The sequence below is a fragment of the Parus major genome, chromosome 1 (assembly GCF_001522545.3).
Source record: "Parus major isolate Abel chromosome 1, Parus_major1.1, whole genome shotgun sequence".
Lineage (NCBI taxonomy): Eukaryota > Metazoa > Chordata > Aves > Passeriformes > Paridae > Parus > Parus major.
In genome coordinates this window covers 78101648-78122879 of record NC_031768.1, presented here as the reverse complement: position 1 = coordinate 78122879, position 21232 = coordinate 78101648, and positions in this window count along the sequence as shown.

Genomic DNA, 21232 nt, shown 5'->3' with positions numbered 1-21232 from the left:
TTCTTCCCTCTGCTAGAATACTACATCCCAGAGGCACTGCCACTGTTGCTGTTGGGCTTGGCCTTGGCCAGCAGTCGGCCTCTCTTGGAGCCAGCTGGCATTGGCTCTGTTGCACATGGGGGAAGTTTCCAGCAGCTTCTCACAGAAGCCACCCCTGTAGAAGCCCTGCTACAGAAAGCTTGCCAAGCAAACCCACTACAAGGGGCTAATGTGAGAAAACTGACTTGGAATAATTCAAAGTTTCAGGAATGGAAATAGGGGTTGTTTCTGGATGCTGTTCCTCTCCCAACAGGTAGGTAAGAGTACCAGAATATTTGGCATGAGTCAATGGCCTCTACACTGGATGGCTGGAGAAGCTTGCACTGCTGACTGTTCATTAACAGTAAAGGAGGGCCCTTTCATCAGTGATTGCAGACTTTTTGCTAGAGGGAGAAGCAATTAAAGTTCTTTAAAATTGCCTATTCCTGAAGTATTTCTCATTATAAAGGATTGCAGAGGGAATTACAAATCTGTTATTTTTTCACCATGCGAGCACAAAATGAAACAGTTCCTTAATGCATTAATGTGATACTTGCAAATAAATGTGAGATAAGTTCTGGGACAAAACCAATGCTGTTCAAAAATCTGTGACACTCTAATGAGGAAATTGGGCAGATTAATTAAAAAAAAAAAAGTAATTTGACTCAAATATCAGAGCTAAGCCAACATGCTTTTTATTCCCATTTCTTTTTCCTTTTTCCACCCTCCAGGGAACAGTTTATAGTTTATAAAATGGGGGTTTGCCAGAACCAGAATAAGCAGAATGGAACTTATTTTAGGTGTCACTAAGTAAAAATCCCTCATGTCTAGTTATGTTTTACTCACTAAGATATGACATAGGAGATTGGTAGTACAAATACTGCCCTCACCTTCCTGAAAGGGAGGAAATGGTGTACTATCCATAATTAAAATGTTGATAGTTGCTTAGACCTAGAGACATTACAGAATGCATTCAGTCTCCCTGAGATACATTGATACATTCAAGAAACCCTATGGTCAGGGTGCAAGTGGGATTGCAAGCACATTTTTCTTTGTATTGTACCTCCCTCAGCTCTGTAAATTCACTCAAGGCCAAGAGATAACTCTGTGGTTAGGAAACACTGCAGATCAGTCTCTGCAGGTCACAGAGATTTCAAAGCTACTTTTCTACCAGGGTAAGGAGCTATTCAACATAGGAGAGCATAAACTACTTTGATTTTAGCATAGTATAGACTGATTTTGGTTTAAACCTTCTCTGTTCTCTAGGTAAGAACATTGCTTCCCACCTGTGATTGGGCACAGCCTGGCTCTCAGAATGATCCAAGTTCATCAGTTCCTGTTGAATTTAGCAATGGCAACTGGGTAACAACTCTGGTTTCAGACACATTTTAAATTCAGTCTTAGGAGGAAACTGCAAATAGCAGCAGCATGCCTTCAGCTGGCTATTCAAAAATCAGTGATTAACACTACTGATTGCAGTGTTTTTAAAAGGTTTTCTAATTGCCCCCTCTTCCTAAAACTCATATCAGTTTTATGGGACTGCAGGTCCCCTCACTGATGCCTCTTTGCCAGCAGCCAGCAGCTGTTGACAAACATAGGCCGCTAAAGACAAGCTGAAAATAACTCTTGCTTTTTCACATTACATTACTCCTTACCCAGATTTATTCATTTATGTCTTCAACAGTCTTCACTACCTGTCTGTAGTTTCTTAGTTTTAAGTCAGGTAATAAGTTATTAATGTAACTTCAGATGCAAAATGCAGTGCCCACTCAACAGGGTTTGACAGAGACTCTGAACACAGTTTGATGGTTGCCTCAAGTTATGCCTAAGGGTTTTGTCCACCCTCTGAAAAGCAAAGTGATATGGATAGCTAACCTAGGAAAATTGCAAGTCAGCAGGCACACAGGGCCATGAAAGCACACAGCACACACCCTGCGCTGTGCTGAGTTAGCAACCCTTTGTTCTCGTCCACACATCAGTTTATCATCCTCATAAGTCAGAGTTTTAGTAACGCAGGCTTGCCCATGATACCAGCTTCAAAGTCAGCATGGACCAACTGGAGGAGTTTGCTTGCAGCCTCTGGCTTCCTGATATTCTTTGGAAGTGGCCAAAGAGCTTTTGAACCTACTGTTGTCAGAGGTCCATTTGCCTCCAGCAGATCTATCTCCAGATGTATAAGAAAGAACAAAGCAAAGAAGCCAACAACTCGATCTCACTAAAGAATTAGAGAAAAGCAGAAATGGAAGAAATAAACTCCCTCTTCCTCAGCATTTGCCACTATGGACTGTATCTTTCCGAAATATTACCCAAAGTCTCCTATGAAGTGCCAGTGGTCCTCTTAACTCAAGAAAAGTCAGTGAAATAGGGTTTTGCACCTAATGGAAAAGCCATTTTGACTGAACAAATGCATTTCCATTAAAAAAAATCCATTAGAAAAATTGATTGCAATGCTCATACTTGGGCATATGAAAAGAAAAGAGACATAGAATGTAAGCCATTCATTATTTGTTTACAGATGTATCTCCCCAAAGGCTTAGTTGTGGTTTAATTATATACATTAGAAGCTCATTTACACTAGCCCTAGCAGAAGGCAGTGCTGACTAAAAATGTTTTAACAAAACTTCACACACAGCTTTTCCTTCAAATCATGCCAGGGTCTGCTGAAGTCAGGGAGATGAAGTTCACCTTACCTATGTTTAGATTTCCAGCCAGATGTTTTTCATCATGCCTATTTTGTTCATCTGCTCTAGTTCAAGATGCATCGCTCCAACAGGCAGGACCTGTTTCTGGCTGTGACATACAGAGGCAGTAGTGTCCTGTGGCCAGACATATGTGGTCAAATGTGTTCCACTCTTAGTCCTTGCATTGGCTTAGTGGGTTCTGGCTGAGAGGTCAGCAATGCATTCTGGTGAGGTTAACCTCCAGTTTTGGAGACCTCCATCCTGAAGTACACATTGCATCACAGTATGTCACCCTTGAAGGAAGCAGTGCCCTGTAGTCAAGCCACAAAACCATTCTGCTGGAAGACATCTCCTCCTTGTTGTACTCCCTACAATAGTTTAAAATATACTGCTAGTTTCTACATGTTATATTTTTCCTGAACTTTCACTTTTATTTTGTTTTTTCTCTTTTCACCTACTTATCACGTTTCTCTGTTTTCCTCTTCATTTCTCAGTCTTATTGTCATTCCCATCCTGTAATCTGTTTTTTTCTTTTTACTGCTTTTATATAATTTATTGGTTTTTCTCAGCAATCCACCTCTTCATTACACTTCTTACACTTATACTTTCCAAAATCTTTGGAAGAGAAAATAAGTTCCATTCTGCTTATTCTGCAAAATATCTATTAAATGTGTTAATACACGTTGTATTTCTATACAGTGTAATACATGAATGCAAATGAAAAAAAAAATTACATTCAGACTATTTTCACATAAATGTAAAATCTTTCTGAATACTACACACATTTAAGGGATAATAAATTATTATCCTGTATCACTTCCATCACTTAACTTGTATTTCCTTAGTCATGTTCGCACTTTCCTCAATTATTTTTGTAATGCAGCTCAGCTCAGTCACTCAAAGCTCTTAGAAATCACGCCCACCTTGTTTAGTCTCTATCCTGCACAAGGAACAGGAATTCAACTGAAGAAGCAGCCTCAAAAATTGCTTTTGAATCTTCAGAATCATGCCTATCAGCCCTAAATACAACTAATACAAGTCCATCTGGCATGTTAATTGTTGCTTACCTCTTATCTATGCTTGCAAACCAGCTGCAAGACCATAAAATTTGGAAATACATTGAAATATGTTCCAAATCTCTTCAGTGGGGTTACAAGCAATGCTTAGGTTTCTGTATGCAGTATAGAATGCAGGACAAGATTGTTCCTGGCTAATTAAAGCTAGGGACTGGGACATAAGGATGCTGGGGAGCTCTCCACATTCTATCCTGTAGAAGACCCTTAAGCTAATTTCAGGAAGGTGCGTGAACAAGTCAGCAGAGTTCTTCTGCTTCTGGGAGAAATGCATACACTGGGTTTTTCCATGAAGATACAGGAGCTCGCTTAGTGCCAGCTCAGCTTTCTCTAACCAGCCCTTTAGCTTTTCCTTTGCACAAATGTGAAGACAGGCTGAGAGAGTTGGAGCTGTTCCCCCTGGAGATGAGAAAGTTCTGGGGAGTCTTCCAGTCAGTACCTGAATGGTCCTACAACAAAGCTGGAGATGGACTTTTTACAAGGGTGTGTAGTGATGGCACAAGGGGGAATGGCTTTTCAATTAAAAAGGGCAGGGTTAGATTAGATTAGATGTGAGGAAGAAATTCTTTACCAGGTGGGAAGTGAGGCATAGGAACAGGTTCCCCAGAGAAGCTGTGAATGCTCCACCTCTGGAATTGTTCAAGGCCAAGTTGCACAGGGCTTGGAGCAACCTGTGGAACGTGTCCCTATCCATGGCAAGGGGTTGGAACTAGATGATCTTTAATGTCCCTTCCAATCCAATCCTAGTAATTCTATGACTTTATATGTAGCAGAAGCAGCTTTGTGGCACAGGGGAGATTTCATACATTCCTTATTCAGTCTGGCAGCCACAACCTGGCTTCTTCTGAAAATTTTCCAGAGCAATAAATACAAGGATTTTCACTTGAAACCCCTGCTGCTGTACTTTGGAAGGAGTATCTGGAACTTCCAGCAGCAGATGGCCCTTCCACATCTTCAGAGTTCCTTGGTGGACCTTCAATCTTTCTGAAGTTGTTTCAATAAGCCAGCTGAGTCTGACTCAGAAAAAAATCTAAGTTTAATCCCTCCTAATAACCCAATCTTATTACATTTAGAATCCTCCTGTTGTTTTTATATTCAAAAACAAGGTAGAAATCTTTTGCTGTCCAACTTCATTATTGCTTCCAGGGCTTTTCTTGGAAGTAGCATAACCATTTTCCATGTGCTGCAAAGGACCTGAATCAGAAGCATGCTGGAGCTACTCTTCTCTCCCATGCCTTCAATGTGTGCTCTTGAGTGCTGGTGTAACTGGCACGGTTCCACAAAGCCATTGCTGACTTTTCTCAAGTGCTGCTGTGTCCCACTGGACAAGTCCTCTATTTGAGACAGGAAAGATTGAGCTGTTTTTGAAGATGGTCATCTTCAAGTCAGTGAAAACAGCCTAAAACATGCATGCAGCACCTGTTTATCTCTCTTGCTTGCCAAATAAACAAGTGGTGGAAAACTTCTGGAGGGTATGCAGGAAAGGCTTAGCACAAGGACACAGCAATAACAGGGCAACTGTTGACTTGCTCTTCTGATTTGTCTGTCCCTCCACATTGTTATACCAGTACAAAAGTCTTGGAATCACAAATACAAATGCACTTAATTATTCATTTTTATATAGAGTAATTAAATGTCTCTTTCCAACTCATCATGAGGGCCTTCAGTCCAAGGCATGTACCTATGTATCACTCTAAGCATTTGCCTATTGCATAAAAGGCTTTGCAGTGTGAGCTCCTATACTTTCCAGATTTCCCTGCCTCCCATTAGCATTGGTTAAAAGGGAAACTTCAGGGGGACAGTGCTCCCCTCAGAGCTGGTGAAGCACACAAATTCATCCAGTTAGTCAAACAAAGGTGGAGCATTTACATAAACTGTCTACTCTCTGTCAGGACTGAGGGTCTAGAAATTTGCACAGATGTTTCTCACTTTAGTACAGTGCAAAGTGGAATTCCTTTAGTGCATATTCCCACAGAAGGGAGAGAAATCTCCACAGGTGGTCTTACCCATGGGTTAACCACAAAGGGAGACCACTGATTTGTTTTTCTATGTCTGTCATTAAATGAAGTGAAAATAGCCCATGAGTGGCTTCCATTTCATTTGCCACAGCTACCACATTGCCAGCCTTCATTGATCACATCTCAAATGTCTTTTCCTTGTGACCATCCCAGTCTGCTGCACCTCCTGTTCCATGGAGCACCCCTTTCATGTCCTGAACTGTAGGGAAAGCTGACAACATACATGTTGTGTCAGCTGGTAGGTTTTCTCACACTGCTTCTATTACATGGGCAACAATATAACTTAAGAGCAGGAATGATGTTTACCTTGAAAAGGGTGGGCACATGCAATGTGCTTTTACTAACGATGGACCAAAGGAAAGGGCATATCTGAGATCCTGCTCAAGTTATGAGGAACTATAAATGTCTGATCTGTATCTTTTTCCATTTTTTTACAAATTGAACGTTACATTTCAGAAGGGAAAAATCTGGATGTGTTGATCAGAGAAATGTTAACACCAGAGACTTATTAATAGTAACTACAGTACAAAAGCAGCTGTTTCCAGCTTTTATACAGCATTACATTTGCTTGATGGAGATAAAGAGAAATTACTCATGAGGCAATGGAAAGAAAGGTGTAGGAGGGTGAATCACATTGGAAGAATAGGAAAAAATGAAGTGGGGGCAAAATTTTTTAAGCATGCTGTGTCATCCCCAGTAAAAAGTAATTTGCTATATCAGTGGAATGCTATTAACTCCTGCTTGGTTGGGCATAATGCATGGTGGAGGAGGGAATATTTCAGTCAAATTGAATGACAGTAATTTTGGGGGAAAGAGAATGACTCTCATTACTTTTTTTTTTTTCTAGAAGGAAACTCATTGGCATCTTCACATCTAATTCTGATTTGCAGGCAATTAGTGCACAGTTGCACAACTGGAGCCAAACTCTGGCTATTAGCAGGGAAAAGCACAATTGTCTAGGGCTGAAAATAAGTGAACACAAGACCACAAGTTTTCTTGAGAGCAGGGTGACAAACTCTTAGTGAAAACATGGTTTATCTGTTAAAATTGTAGTTAATTTTAGGTATGTTTCTGTTTTTGTTCCAACGACTGCTGTCATATTATTGATTACTCTTTGAAACAGAACTAAGAAATGCTCTGGAACAATCTCTGCTTCAGGGATAACAGGCTATGTCAAATTAGAACTAACTAATCTACTATAATCTGCATATTACACAGGATTGACTGTCACACTGGATTTTTATGCAAGTTTATAACAAGAAATACTGCATGTGTTACTCTCACTGCTTTTTTTCAGGATGACATATTCCATTTCCTCTGCCTAGGGAGACCTTTTATTCCATAAGCAGAGATGGGAAAACAGAGACACTCATGTCAAAAAAAAATACGTGTAATAGAAGCCAAAATTAAGGGCTTAACCCAGACACAAAAAGTGACATGACTTACAGCACACTCTAGTTTTCATGTGCAGTTTGTTTCCCCTTTGTGCTGCCAATATCTCTGCCACCTCCTGGTGTCCAAAGAGCTACTCCCAGCAGAGAGGGCAGTGACCTGGACTCTCATGGCTCCTTTATATGAAGTCCTCCACTATTCCTTACTGAAACCTCTCCTAGCAGCCAGTCTGAGTCAATATACAAAATAAGGTGACACATTGCAAAATTTATAACCATCCCATGAAACCTTTCACTATTTCTTTCCCATTTGTGGGGCACGAAGCAGTCATGTGGCGTATCTAATAAAAAATCCCTAAATTGTCCTGTTTTCTCAGTGTTACGCAGCTTTGGGGTATATAACCCATGTTGCCTGTGTTGCAATTCAGGTATGTAAAACAGGTAGGGCATGCTAGGCCCATTTCCCTTTGCACCAGGCTGGATCTCCAAGAGCAGTGCTGAGGGAAGCCCCAGGCTGGGTGCTTCCATCATGAGGCCAGGACCACGTTCCCACACCTTGTTTCCCCTCCTGAATTCCCCTCCTGAAATACTGCTCAGCACAGTAATTCCACAGCAGATCACCACTTCACTGTGGCAATCCAAAGGATGTCCAAATCCTTTGCACAAATATGCAAAGGGAGGAGTTTAGTGGGGAAAATATTACTCACAAACCCTTTACACTTGTGCCCTTCATTCCCTTCACTTACACTACAGAGGTCAGTATGACCAGGTCACCCCAACTCCCTGACCTGCAGCTAAGTGATCTATTTCTTTGAGTTTTGCTCTTACTCTGCTCCCACTGCCTCTAGGGATGTCTCAAAGTGCCACATCCCAGGGTGTGCTTTGGGACACAGAGAAAATCTTTGCTCTGTCACAGGAACTTGCTGCCCTTGAGGAAGTTGTTCTCAATTTAGGCTCGAGATTGTGATTCCTAAGATTCTGCTACAAAGTGCCCCTTGAACACAGTTCTCATTGTACTTCTCCAAGCCTTTTGACAGGTCTGGAGAGATTTGATGAGGTGTTAATACCCAAGAATACAGTATTGCATGCAGGATAACAATGAAGATATTTTACACTCAAATACCTTTGCAGTAACAAGAAGGTTTTGGTGTAGGCAGTACTGGAAGGAGTGGGTCTGAGCAGCTTCTTGTTTCTCCCTGCTACAGTGAGTATCACACTTGAGACTGAGACCAAAAGACTCCAGCTAGAACGGATCTAAGGAGGAGGGACAGGACATGAGTAATCATTTCAGTTAAAAGAAACAATATTACTTGGCCACAAGCCTCCAGGCAATAAAGAATTAGTTTTTCTTAGCTAATGAGAAATTACACCTCTATAACATCTGAACAAGAATGCAGTCCACTGAAAGTAATTCTTCAAGAAAGGATGTCAGAAAAGGCTAGGAAATGCACAAAACATTTTCACACCACTGCAAAAGGGCAGCTTTGCTGAGAAACCCTCAGAACTGGATTTAGAGTAGTCCAAACTCATGCCAGCAATGTTCATGGAAGGTGCTGTATGTATCTAATGTAGCTTTTTCAGAGGCAAGACAGGGCTTTCTTGTTGCTTTTTCCTTTTTCTTTTTTCTTTTTTTTTTTCTCCTTTTTTTTTTTAATAACTAGCTATTATTCCAAGATCTGTCTATAGCTACATTTATTAAAGAGCTGTATTTAGGTTCAGTGGGATGGGAGGATCCAAATCTCTGTTATTTCTGAAGGACTTTAAGGGGCATTTCAGTACCTAAAGGCAGTGTAACCAGTTTCCCGCCTGCATCAGCAGGCAGTATAAGAATCCAGGCCCACATAAAGCTAGGAAATCAGGAGTGCTTTCTAAAACATCTCTCTAAGCTATTGCCCTTTTCTTGAAGAATTTGAGGAAGCCTTGAAACTAAGAGAGAAAACTCTGACAGTGAAAAACTTCAAATTTTAGGGGTCTAGAAAAAAAAAAAAGAAAAAGAAAAAGAAAGAAGAAATGCTTATAACAGCCTTTGTGGGGTTTTTTGAGAACTCTTTTCTTTTGCAAAACGGTAGAGGGCAGACTGGGGAATGTCTGCATGTATACTAGGGCCTTGCCCTGATTGTATGCCAGGTGCCAACCAAAGCTGCTCCATCAGTCCCCTCCTCAGATGGCCAGGGGAGAGAAAATACAACAAAAGGCTCATGGGTTGAGATAAGGGCAGGAAGAGATCACTCACCAGTTACCATCGTGGGCAAAACAGGCTTGCCTTGGGGAAAGTAGTTTAATTTATTATAGATGAAATCAGAGTGGGATAATGAGAAATAAGAACAAAACTAAAAACACGTGTTCTACTCACCCCTCCTTCTTGGGCTCTACTTCACTGGTGATTTCTCTGCCTCGTCTCCCACAGTGGCACAGGGGGATGGGGAATGGTGGCTGCAGACAGTTTGTCACACGCTGTCTTTGCTGCTCCTTCCTCCTCACAGGCAGGACTCCTCACACTCTTCCCCTGCTCCAGCCTGAGGTCCCTCCCATGGGACTTCATGCACTGCTCCAGTGTGGGTGCCTTCCACAGGGCGCAATCCTTCAGGAGCAGGCTGCTCCTCTGTGGGTCCCCTGGGGGATCACAAGTCCTGCCAAGAAACACTGCTCAAGTGTGGGCTTCTCTCTCCATGGTGCCACAGTTCCTGCCAGGAGCCTGCTCCACTGTGGGCTTCCCATGGAGTCACAGCCTTCTTCAGACATCCCCCAGCTCTGGCTGGGACCCTCCAGGGGCTGCAGGTGGATCTCTGCTCCACCCTGTACCTCCATGGGCTGCAGGGGCACAGCTGCCTCACCATGGGCTGCACCAGGGGCTGCAGGGGAATCTCTGCTCTGGTGCATGGAGCACCTCCTGCCCCTCCTTCTGCACTGACCTTGGGTCTGCAGGGCTGCTCCTCTCACATGTTCTCACTCCTCTCCTTTGGCTGCTGTTCCCCAGAATTCATTTTCCTCTTTTTTTCTCTGTTAACCCAGAGTCACTACCACATCACTGATGGGCTTGGCCTTGGCCAGTGGCAGGTCACTCTTGGAGCCAGCTGGCATTGGCTCTGTCAGGGGACGAATCTTCATGGGGGAAGCTTCTGGCAGCTTCTCAGAGATGCCACCCTTGTACCCCCAGTACCAAAACCTTGCAATGCAAACACAACACACTATTACTTCCAAAAGACAGAGAAAATAACTAAACTTGAGACTGGCCTCACAGGTCATCTGTTGTCCACCAAAGGTCCCCCATATTCTAATTGGTGTAGTATTCTTCCAACCCTAACACTGATTCTAGATTCAACAGCAGAATAAATACTCTTCCCATGCTGTTCTCTTCATATACAGAAGACTGGGGCTCAGGCAACCATGCTGGGTTATGTCTTACTTGTATTTCTCTCTCTTTTCTCAAATGATTCATCAGAAGATTGAAAAAGGATCAAATGTATTTACTCTTCCAGACTATGCACTCATTTCAGGTAAAATACTTTATCCCTCCAGAAGGTTCCCTGCAGTTTTGGGAGTGGATATTTCATATTACCTCTCAGGAACTCAGAGTGACTGGTACACATCATGGCACCCTATTTCTTTTTTCCTGTATTCTGATCACAGATCACTAACACATTCAGAGATGACAGGTCAGAATTTATGCAGATAAGAGCTCATATTTAAAATTTCCTTATATAAACATTAATTCTATTAAGATCTGTCAAAAAAAAACCTTCCAAACATTGAGAGCAAATGGGAGAGATTCAAAATTTATTAGACACTTCAGTCATAATTTGATTTGAGACTTTATTTTTTTTTAATGTTCTTACTATAAAATTATCTGTGGATTATGAACAGTCTTTTTAAAGTTTCACATCATATCATTCACTATGATATCTTCACTAGAGCTCTTTTGAGATATTTCCTGTTAATCCCTGAATTTTTATTGGATACTTCTCATCTATAAATTCCAGAGAAATTCCAGTATTCCCAAATCCTTATTTTCCCAATGGATTTTCCCAAAACACCAAAATTGGCTACTTTATTCCTTGAGGAAAATCAAGAACTTCTCCAGACTGGCAGATGACATCTGTAGCTAGCAAATTTAAGCAAAATATTTACTCTTTTAGTTTCTCTAGTTCAATTTTTATGTTTTCTTTGTATTTTAGCAGTTAGATTTGGATATCAGGGACCCAAACCGCCTCACAGTGGATCTTTAACATTCAGTAGTTTTTATTTCCAGTGTTACTTTTTCTCCCTTTCCTCCTCCTCCATGTCCCTAGTTTTCCTTCTGCTCTATTCCCACCCCCAACATCTCTGTCTTTGCCTGACTCTCTCAGTCTAGGGCATTCAACTGCATTAACACACAATCTTCTTTTTCTTCTGCATCATTACTGAAGAAACTACTTGACAACAATAATTACAAAGATCCCTGGTTTGTCACCTCATTCTTCCAAAAATATTCCCCTTAGTGCTAACCTTATATGGGTTAATTTCATTTTCAGTCCTAGGAGAGCTTGTATTCAAGCTCATCTGAATCCGTTCTTGAGGTTTTCAACCACTGCAATTCCTGCTCATTGCTTAAGGAAATGATGTGTTTTAATCCAAAAGTATAATAAACTAGTTCAACTGTTTTCCCTTCAATTACTATCTTAGCCATTCTTTGAAAAAAATCTGGCAATAGTTATTCTTTATAAACATAGTCTTTTCTTTTCCTCATGCTTCTGAGGACCAAATGTTTTTTACCAGTAGGCTGGTCATCTATTTCTCTGCTAAGCTGGAAAACCTCCATAAAAGTAAATAACATGATGCCAGCTTTCCACTAGGCATTTTATCAAAGTTTATTCCTCTTCTTTAGAGGCAAGAAGTTCTGGATACTGGCCTTAACTAATATTTTCCAAAAGATCATAGACTTTTTCTTGGTTTGGAGCTGTCTGTTCATTTTGAGACATCTTGGATCTCATTTGAAAGCATCCAGACACCTTTGTTTGTTAGACACCTAAAAGTACTAGCAAATTTAAAACCACTAACGTTCCTCCATTCCCACTGCCCATGAAATGCAAATATAGCTTCTCTATCCTGCAGGCAGATTATGGGGAAAAATATGTCACTATAACTTAAGATCTCAGATTCTGTGCTAATGAAGCAAATACAGGTAAACAGCTCCATAGACATGAACTAATATTTTCTTGCTTCTCCTTACATTATTGAAAACTTCTACACTTCAGCTGTGGTTATATTACTTGTGCTAACATATAAAATAACATTTTTTATCCTACTGTACTTTGTCCTTCACAGACTCAGGATGAGTTGTTGTCCCAGGGGAAATCACTGAAATGAGGAACATGAGCAAGATCAGGTTTCTGCAATACAAACCCAACTCAAAACATGATCTACACTTTGGTGCCATGTAGGTCACATAGGAGGGCAAAATGTACCCAGTAATAGCTGTGATTGTTAGTTTATACTCAGTGGGATCAGAAGTTGATATAATTCCTGGTACTTTTTCTTCCATTTTAACCAGCCATCACAGGTCTTCTGAATCTTCCTCCTCAAACTGTGAACGGCTCTTAGACTTCAAAACTACAAAGAAGTCTTCCAAGCTCAAATCAAATAAAATACAGAGTGTCCACTGTGTAAACAGGTTCCTCCATGAAGAATAAACCTAATGAAGCCTGGTATCACACTGATCTGTGCTTAATGATGCTTACAGCTTCTTGCTTCCTTTCCTCCTGTAGCAAAACTCCCCATCCACCTCCTAGAAACTGAAGAGGTAAACACTGGTGTAAGTTGTGGTTTCTTACAAGGGTTGGGAGTGCTGCTGCTGGAGCAGCAGCTCCATGGGCAAATGTGATAATCAGAACAGCTGACAGCCCCACAGGGTTCTTTTGAATGCATTTCCCCAAGTGATAGTTTTGAGAAGATTTTAAAGAGTATCTTTGGCAACTTTTTCAAGGTGACAGCTATGTCCTCTGCCAGACTGGTGAACTGCCTTGAATGTGTGAAGGTCATCAAAAGCTGATATGACAGGCAAAGATCCTAATATGCAACTATGTAATTCATTGCCTTGGCATATCAAGCTAAAAATCTCAAATTTCCCAGAATAAAATGTCACCAAGGAGAAAACAGTGAGATCCATATGCAATCTACTTTGCAGGAAGAGAACAGAAACTTGACATGTTTTTCTACCAAAGAGAAAATTAAGTGATAATTCAGGTGTGATTGGCTGAAAAGGATTCCCTCTGTAATAGATAAATGCCATAATAAGGCACAAAGATTGTAGACTAAATCTAGGTCTATAAAACTGGAAATAAAATGCAGTTTTTAAGAAGTGAGGAGCAACTTAAAACCAGCAACTGATGCAGGAATCAGAGAAGATGAAGTGCTAAGAAGGTGAAGTCTCTATATAAGTTTCAAAACAGTAATATCTGCTGTAACAAAAGATACTTTTCTGGTAGCAGTATTGCCAAGCAACACTGCCCCATGCTGCCTCCCACCAGTACCTTCACATGCACCCAAAAAGTCTCCTTCAACCAAACCATTCAGATCTCACTCCCTTATCAGCTTTAAAATGTTTTAGCTGTTGGAGCTGAGACCAGTGAGATCAATGCAAGACCTGACACTGTTCAACATTTTCATCAACAAACTAGGAGTAAATATAAATTCACTGCAGATAAGTATTGTAGAGCTGATGATGTAAAAAAGAGCAGAGAGAAAAATAGTAACAGAGTCAGAACATTATTAAGAGCAAGCTGGTGTTGAGGAAATGATTTCATTTAAATAAGTGAAAATTCATATTCTCGGGAAAAAGAAATGCAATATTTATGCACCAAGGGATTTTACCAACAGTAAAATAAGGGTTATATTGGGCAGGAAGCACATACTGCAGAGCTGTTAGGAAAGACTAGAAAAAGATGACAAAAGATTATTTTTCAGTGAGAGAATTGAGTTGAATTAGTTTTCAAAGATAATCAATAAATTACGACATTCAAATCCTGGAATACTTTTATGGGAGAAAACACAGTGTCCCATGGCTTGAATGGGGTTCTGATCTGGTGGGGAATAAAACCAAAAAAATTTAAAATATGTCTGGAAGCAAAAAGGAAATCTAACTTAGAAACTACAAACAAAATTTTAGCAGTGAGGGAGACTAAACTCCTTAGCAAAACACTAGAGAAAGTGTTGGATTTTCAGCCTCTTGATGTTGTTGCATAGTGACCTGATGCCTTTTTGTTTCAGGGCTGCGATTCTGGATGCAAAGCAACTATATGTAATGCATTTGGCTCAGGTTTGGTGATCTCCTGATGCCCTTTTCAATTTGTAAGCTCTATGAATTCTATTTCTATTCTATATTTGAATATTGTCTTTACACTTTCACAGTTGTTCCTTCTCTTGTTTCAGTTACTAGCCAAATTGAGAAGGAATATAAAATCTTTTACCTAGCCTAACTGGAATCAGTCCATGTTTTAATATTAATACATATCCAATTCTGTTCCAACAGCTGGATGAGGAGAAGTTGAAGAAGGCCTTAGTCCCTTACTTATACTCCTAGGCTATGTATGTTTTCACATTTTTTTCCAAATGCCAGTTAAGCACTGTGAAGTATGAAAGGAAACCACCAATGTAAAAGTGTATTTTTTGTGTATCTAATACAGCATTTTGCAAAATATATTCTGATGTTTTCTTCTTCTATTGCCTGTGAGGCTTTTCAGCAGCATGTAATTATTCCAAACTGCATGATTTCTTGTAGATATTTATTTTGTCTCTATATATATTATAGGTCCAATAAAAACTGATTTAATAGGAGATAAAATTAAAAAATTCTCAGATTTGTGAGCTGTAGGCAATGCAGTTATTACAGGAAAGTTTGAACTCATTTACCTTTATCAGGCTTCAATTAAAAACACCATTTAAAAGGCACTTGCTAACTGCAGTGTTCAGAGAGGCTGCAGGAGATTCACAAGATGAGAAGGGGCAGAGAAAGTTCAGCTCAAAAGAGAAATGAATCAACAATGAACAGCTCACCAGCCTTAATCAGGATCTGCTGACAGAAAGAGGTATTGGACTGGGTAGCAGTTTCCAAAGGTGGAGAAGAGAAGGCTCCAGGGACACCTCATAGCACCTTCCAGTACCTAAAGGGGATTCATAGGATGGGAGCAATCTTTTTAGCAGGGTGTCTAGTGATAGAACAAGGGAGAATAAACAGGGCACTGTTCACTATGAGGGTGCTGAGGCACTGGTGGCACAGGCAGCCCAGAGAGGCTGTGGGTCCAGTATCTCAGGAGCAGAGCTGTGCACATCTTGTTGGAGGCACTTGAAGATGTAGAGGAAACTGTAAAAGTGTTTGTTGCTTGCCAGGAGCAGCCTCATGGAAAGCCAGCCTTTGAGAACCTGGTGAGTGCATTTACACAGATATTACTCATAGATAACTGCAAAAGAAATTAAAATTAAACTCACCCTGAGGTAATAAATTTACCTTTCTTAAAATCAATAGCCAAGAAGACCATAAATATTTATGAGAATGGAGGAAGAAAATAGAAGAAAAGTCAGGTAGAAGTCATAATTTGTTCCTTTGAGTGTTGAATAGACACAACTGTCTGACTGTGAAATTTAGTCTTTTCTATCATTAGATCTCTCCCTTCAGTTCCAGAGTCTTCTCCCCATGTCTCTCCAGAACAGAAAGACCAAGAAATGAGACATTACAAAGCCTACATTTTTAACTGTTTCAGCATTTTGCCAGTACTGCAGGGTCTGCAGTGTCCTAGAATGTGCAAAAGGAGAAATTATTAAAATGTTAAATTAAAATGTTTTGAAGCATGTGTCATAGAAAGTTGGTACCTACTTATTAATCTACCTATAGCTAGAAACAATTAGGCACCTTCTGCTATTATCTCCATTCTCATAATGAAAGTTCTGAGACTCATAGCTGGGCTATAAAAAGCAACAGAGCCATTGGAACGGGATGTTTGAGACAAGCAAACATGAGGTGATAGCTCCTTGAGATGATCTGGCAGAAAGATTGGTTTCTCAGTGCATGTGTGTGTGCCTGCCATGTTACTTTGGCAAGAAAGAAAGAGGAAATGAGAGGACAAGAGCTGTATGTGTTTGTCCAATACAGCTGAGGGCATGGAGCCCTTTTTGTTGCGTGGCACTGGTTTTGCTGCACAAGTTGAAGCACTCCTAGAAATTTCAAATCAGTTAATCCCAGAGCTTCTCACATGGCTGCAGGGAGTAGGGACTATTCATGAATTAAGCAAATGAAGAGTGAAGCTGCATTTGTAGATGGTATGGACAAGGAGACATAGAGGTTTGAGAAGCACACTGGTCTTTGCTAGTTATAAATCCTCCAGATGCCTAATGGCAGAGTGACCCCATATCAGTAACAGAGTTTAGGAAAAGTTAGGCGAGTCTTACCAAAAGATTCTCTGATGTCATAATTTCCTATTAAAAGAGCCAAACCAAAATAAAAAAATCAAATCAAATCAAAACAACAACAACTCAAAAAACCAAAACCCGAACAAACAAACAAAAACAAAAAAACAACTAATGAAACAAACAAAAAACCCCAAACAAATAAAGGAAGAAAAAAGTAAAGGCTAGGGAGGTTTTCATAATGCAGAGAAATTACATTTGCTCATGACATGGACCAGTCAAACAGAAAATCCTGTTTTGTGTCAAACTTCGATGGAGGTATTTGAACATGAGATGTCAATATCCTAACTTCTTATATACTATACTACAGGGGAGGATATGCTCCATGGGTAAGGCAGCAGCTGATAAATACCTGTAATGTTCAGCAAACATTGCCCAAAATGAGCCACCCATATCTACATCTATGTGTGCAGAGCACTGAACATCTGCCATAACTCCCTGAGGGATGGCCCATTCCTAAGTATGAATGTGCTGATGTGAGCCAAGATTCTCCAAAGTAGCTGTCAGATCTGGGGACCTCCCTTGCATGCCTGGCTTGAGATATTGCAAAAAAAGAACTTCTATTGCAGACAGTTCTGGGTAACTGCCCCTCCAGTTTTGATCATTTGATAGGAATACATTGTATTATTGCTCTTGAAGTGTCATCCTTCAGCAGCAAAGAAGGGAAAGAAGAAAGAAAACAGGAAAACAGGTATAGGTTATTCTCACCTGCTTAACTACCATGGTGAGCTGAACCCTTGCTGATGCTGATACAAATATGAACCATTTCCTCAAAGCATAGCAGACTGAAGATTGTTTTACAGAGATGCTTCCCAGGCAATTCACAATGAGCTAGAGCTGTCTGTAAGTGAGAACACTGCAGACTTTATGGCAGGTGCATTCTTGAGGGAAATGGATTTATTTGCTATGTTTGCTTGTCAAGCCCAGCACCTTTTCTTCAGTGCTAGTAAGACCTTTACTTTCTTTTGATTTCAGAGTACTGTGATGGCTTTATAAATTTTTCTCTTTTAATTCATACTCTTTTTATTGAACATCACTACTACTCTTGCCATATCACTTCAGCTAACTCAAAAATAACATGGAAAGGGAGAGATAAACCATACAGTCCCAACAAAAAAATTTTAAAACCCCCAGCTTCTCTCACAAATACAGAGATGTGAGAGTAAGGGCTGAAATATGGCAGTCACCAACCACTGCAAAGTCAGAAGTTACACAGTTTACAATAAAAACTCCAGGCAAACCAGAGACTTGTTTGCAGCCACAGGGTAGTTGACCTCACTGCAGGACAAACCACATATTTCTTCCCCTAAGCCCCAAAAGAAACAAACTACACTGGGAAAATAATGTTGTTGCAGCAAATTTTGCTGGCATTGCAGTGTCTGTAAGGGATCATTTGTCATCAAATTGAACAACATGACTGTTGTAGGAGAATTGTGATGCCAGCCTGGCCTCTGGCAGTCTCAAAATCCATAGCCCTGTTCTGTATAAGAAGAGAGCATTATAATTTATGACATTGAGAAGGGTCATTCTGCTCCATTTTAATTAAGAAATGTAGCACTTATGATACAATAAAGGAAAAAAAAGTTCAGTAATAAAATGTTTGACAAGCTTCTTTCAAACCATAGCTTTGTCTCCAGAAGAAGATGCAAACATTTACAGGACAAAAACATAGAAACTGTGATAGCAACTGGCACTGCATGTGACAGTGCCTGGCGAGGCATGTTACTGAAATAAAATGTAACATGGCAGAAATGCAATTGCAAAGAGAAAAGATAATCAGCTGAGCTGGCTTTATCTGATGAAAACAGAAATTGTCTGCTGACTAGAGGAGGAAGGGAATATCTGGAACAATAAGAGCGTGACTGGTGCAGATTTTTGTGAACAAAGCACACCTTCAGTGTGTAGTCTGAGACTGTAGAAAGTAGGCAGGACAGATGGTGAGTCCCAAAGTAGCCTATAAAGGCCTCAGGGAAGAGTGGAGGCCACGGCTTCTTGCTGGTGATTTTCTCAACAGCAGATCAGGTCTTGGTAGCTACAATCTCCCTGGGTTGTCCCCATGCACTTGGATTATATCCAGAAGGATGTTCCAGTTCCAGTTTCCATCCTGGATCTTCATCTTGGCTTTTTCAGATGCATTTCTGCTCCAGACATGGTCCACACCAGTGCTGCTCTCATCTCACCACCCCAGCACAAACAGTGTGTTTTCCAGGTCTGAACTGAGTGACTGGAGACCAGAGGACACTTCTAGATATTTGAGATACAGCCCAAGTGCCCCATGAACAACCTTTGGAGCTTACCTGAGGGTCTGTGCTGCACTCACAAGACCATGGCTATTTTAAGGAGATTTTATCAAGGGCACACTTGAGAAGCTTTTTTCATGGAGCTGTGTGGAATTGAATTGAATTGAATTGAATTGAATAGAATTGAATATACCTAATTTTGTTTCTTGGATAACTCTGCTGGACGCAGGCACATTTGCTTATTAGAATCACCATCAACTGAATCCTTGAACTTCCCCATATTCTCACCTTTTAAAATCAGCTGTGACACCTGGGTTCAATAAAACAAGCAGAAATTTGAGATTCACAATAAATATAATTCAGGTATTCATTTAGGAGATACAGGTGTTTTGAATGAACAAGGCAGAGCACAGACAACAGCTCACAGCATGATGATGAGTAACATGACTCTGTCTAATTGCATTCTGAGCCAGGAAAGATCATTGGTTGCAAGGCATAGCAGTGACTTCCAAGAAAATAGCTTAGGTAGGAAGAGAATGGGTAATTTTTAAAAAAATGCATATTAAATATATTTATTTTTATATATAAAAAGATTCTTTCAACCAAGCTGACATGAGTTCAGCAATTAAAATAGAAATATGGAACTTTAAATGGCAGAGAATTCACTGAAAATTAGAAAAGTAAGGAATTCCCCTGTGACAGGTATGGTGAAACATTAGGTTGGGAAGTCACAAAATTATCCATGGGCTGATCAGACTCAGGAGAGAGAGCATTCAGATGCAATAACCCTGCAGAGGTTGCATATGCACCATGGGTTCTAACAGAAACTTGAGACAACAAAGAGCGGCCAAGTGGGGTGAAAGCAGGGAGATGAATTTGATCCAACTATCCCTGCAAATAGTCTCAGCAAAGTTTTGGAGATTAAAGTAACACCTGTGTTGTAAAAGCTGTGTACTCTTTGAAGGGTGACTTGTAAGGCTGACGAGATGAAAGAGGCTAAGTTTCCACTGACAGACTTATTCCTGTATATAGTTAGGTCATGTTTAGCAATAATAAGTTTGCTGAGCCTTAGCCTGACACCATCTGGAGCCTACTCAGCAGTAGGAACAAATGGATTCTCTATCTTGTGGGCCAGAACGGCTCCAATAATTTATTACTCAATATGAATCTATTAACAGTAAAAATGTCATAGGCTTTGGAAGAGATGGTGTAGGACAAATGATGCTGAAAAACTAACAAATCCTCACAATGATTTTATTAACCCTGGGGAAGTATGAAAAAAGAGCACTGGGTTTGGTTTCCCAGGACTTTGGTCTCAGGGCTGGCGATTGAAACCAACAAAAAAAAGTTCTGTTCTGCAAGGAGATTATTAGAAATGAAGATGGTCCAAAAAATAAATAAACTCTGAAATTTCCAATGGCATTTATATGTCAACATTTAGAGGGCAGGATACGTTAAAGATTATTTGAATTTTGGAAAGTTGCTGAAAACTAAATATAGAACAATCAATTCTCCCTAAAATATGAATGGGAATGTTCCCAAATAAAACTTTGTTTCTGAGTGCATATGTAAGAACGAAACTGAAAGGACTTCACTGGCTTCAGTAGTTTGTGCTCACTCATTCAAAGTCAAATAAATCCATCAGGTCAAGAGACAAATATGGTACAGCATACATTATCCAGAGACATCACAAAAAACACTTCACAAAATGCCACATCCACAAATTTTAAGAAGCAATTGAGCTGTTCAAAATCCACTAATGAAACTATTACCTAAGGAAAAAGAGTGCTGGGGGACACATGCACCTTTTACCTGCAAAATGACAGAAAGGCCAAAGCTCAGCAGTACAAGGCAATGATGCTGAGGCCCAGAGAAACTAATTTTCTCAGGAAATATGAGGGGAGTCTGTTAGGAGCTGCCAAAGCTGGTAGCAGGAAGGAGGCGAGGTTGCCACGGCTCCATGTCCAGCGCACAGTGAGGCTGAGCACATATTCCTGATAAGCACATGACCATGTGTATACACACCCCAAGCTGGGGCTTGAGCCAGGTAAGGGAAGAGGCCAGGGTCCTGCAAGGTGGGATATGGCTTTTTAGCATGCCCATGTTCTCCCTTACACAACTGGCTCTGGTGTGGAAACTCCCCTCCAGGGGAGGTGTTGGGACATTGTCATGGGTGGGAGCAGAAGCTTCAGCCCAGTTTACTAAAGAAGCCCTCCCGTGGAGTCACAAGGTGCAGAAAGAATCTCCTTGCTTTCTAAACTCCTTCTCAGAGAGGAGCCCAGGCACAGCTGGATTGAGTCCTAGTTTAGTGAGAAGGCAAGAGAGACTGCCCCAGTCAGGCACAGGGCATGGACAGACTGACACCTGTACTGA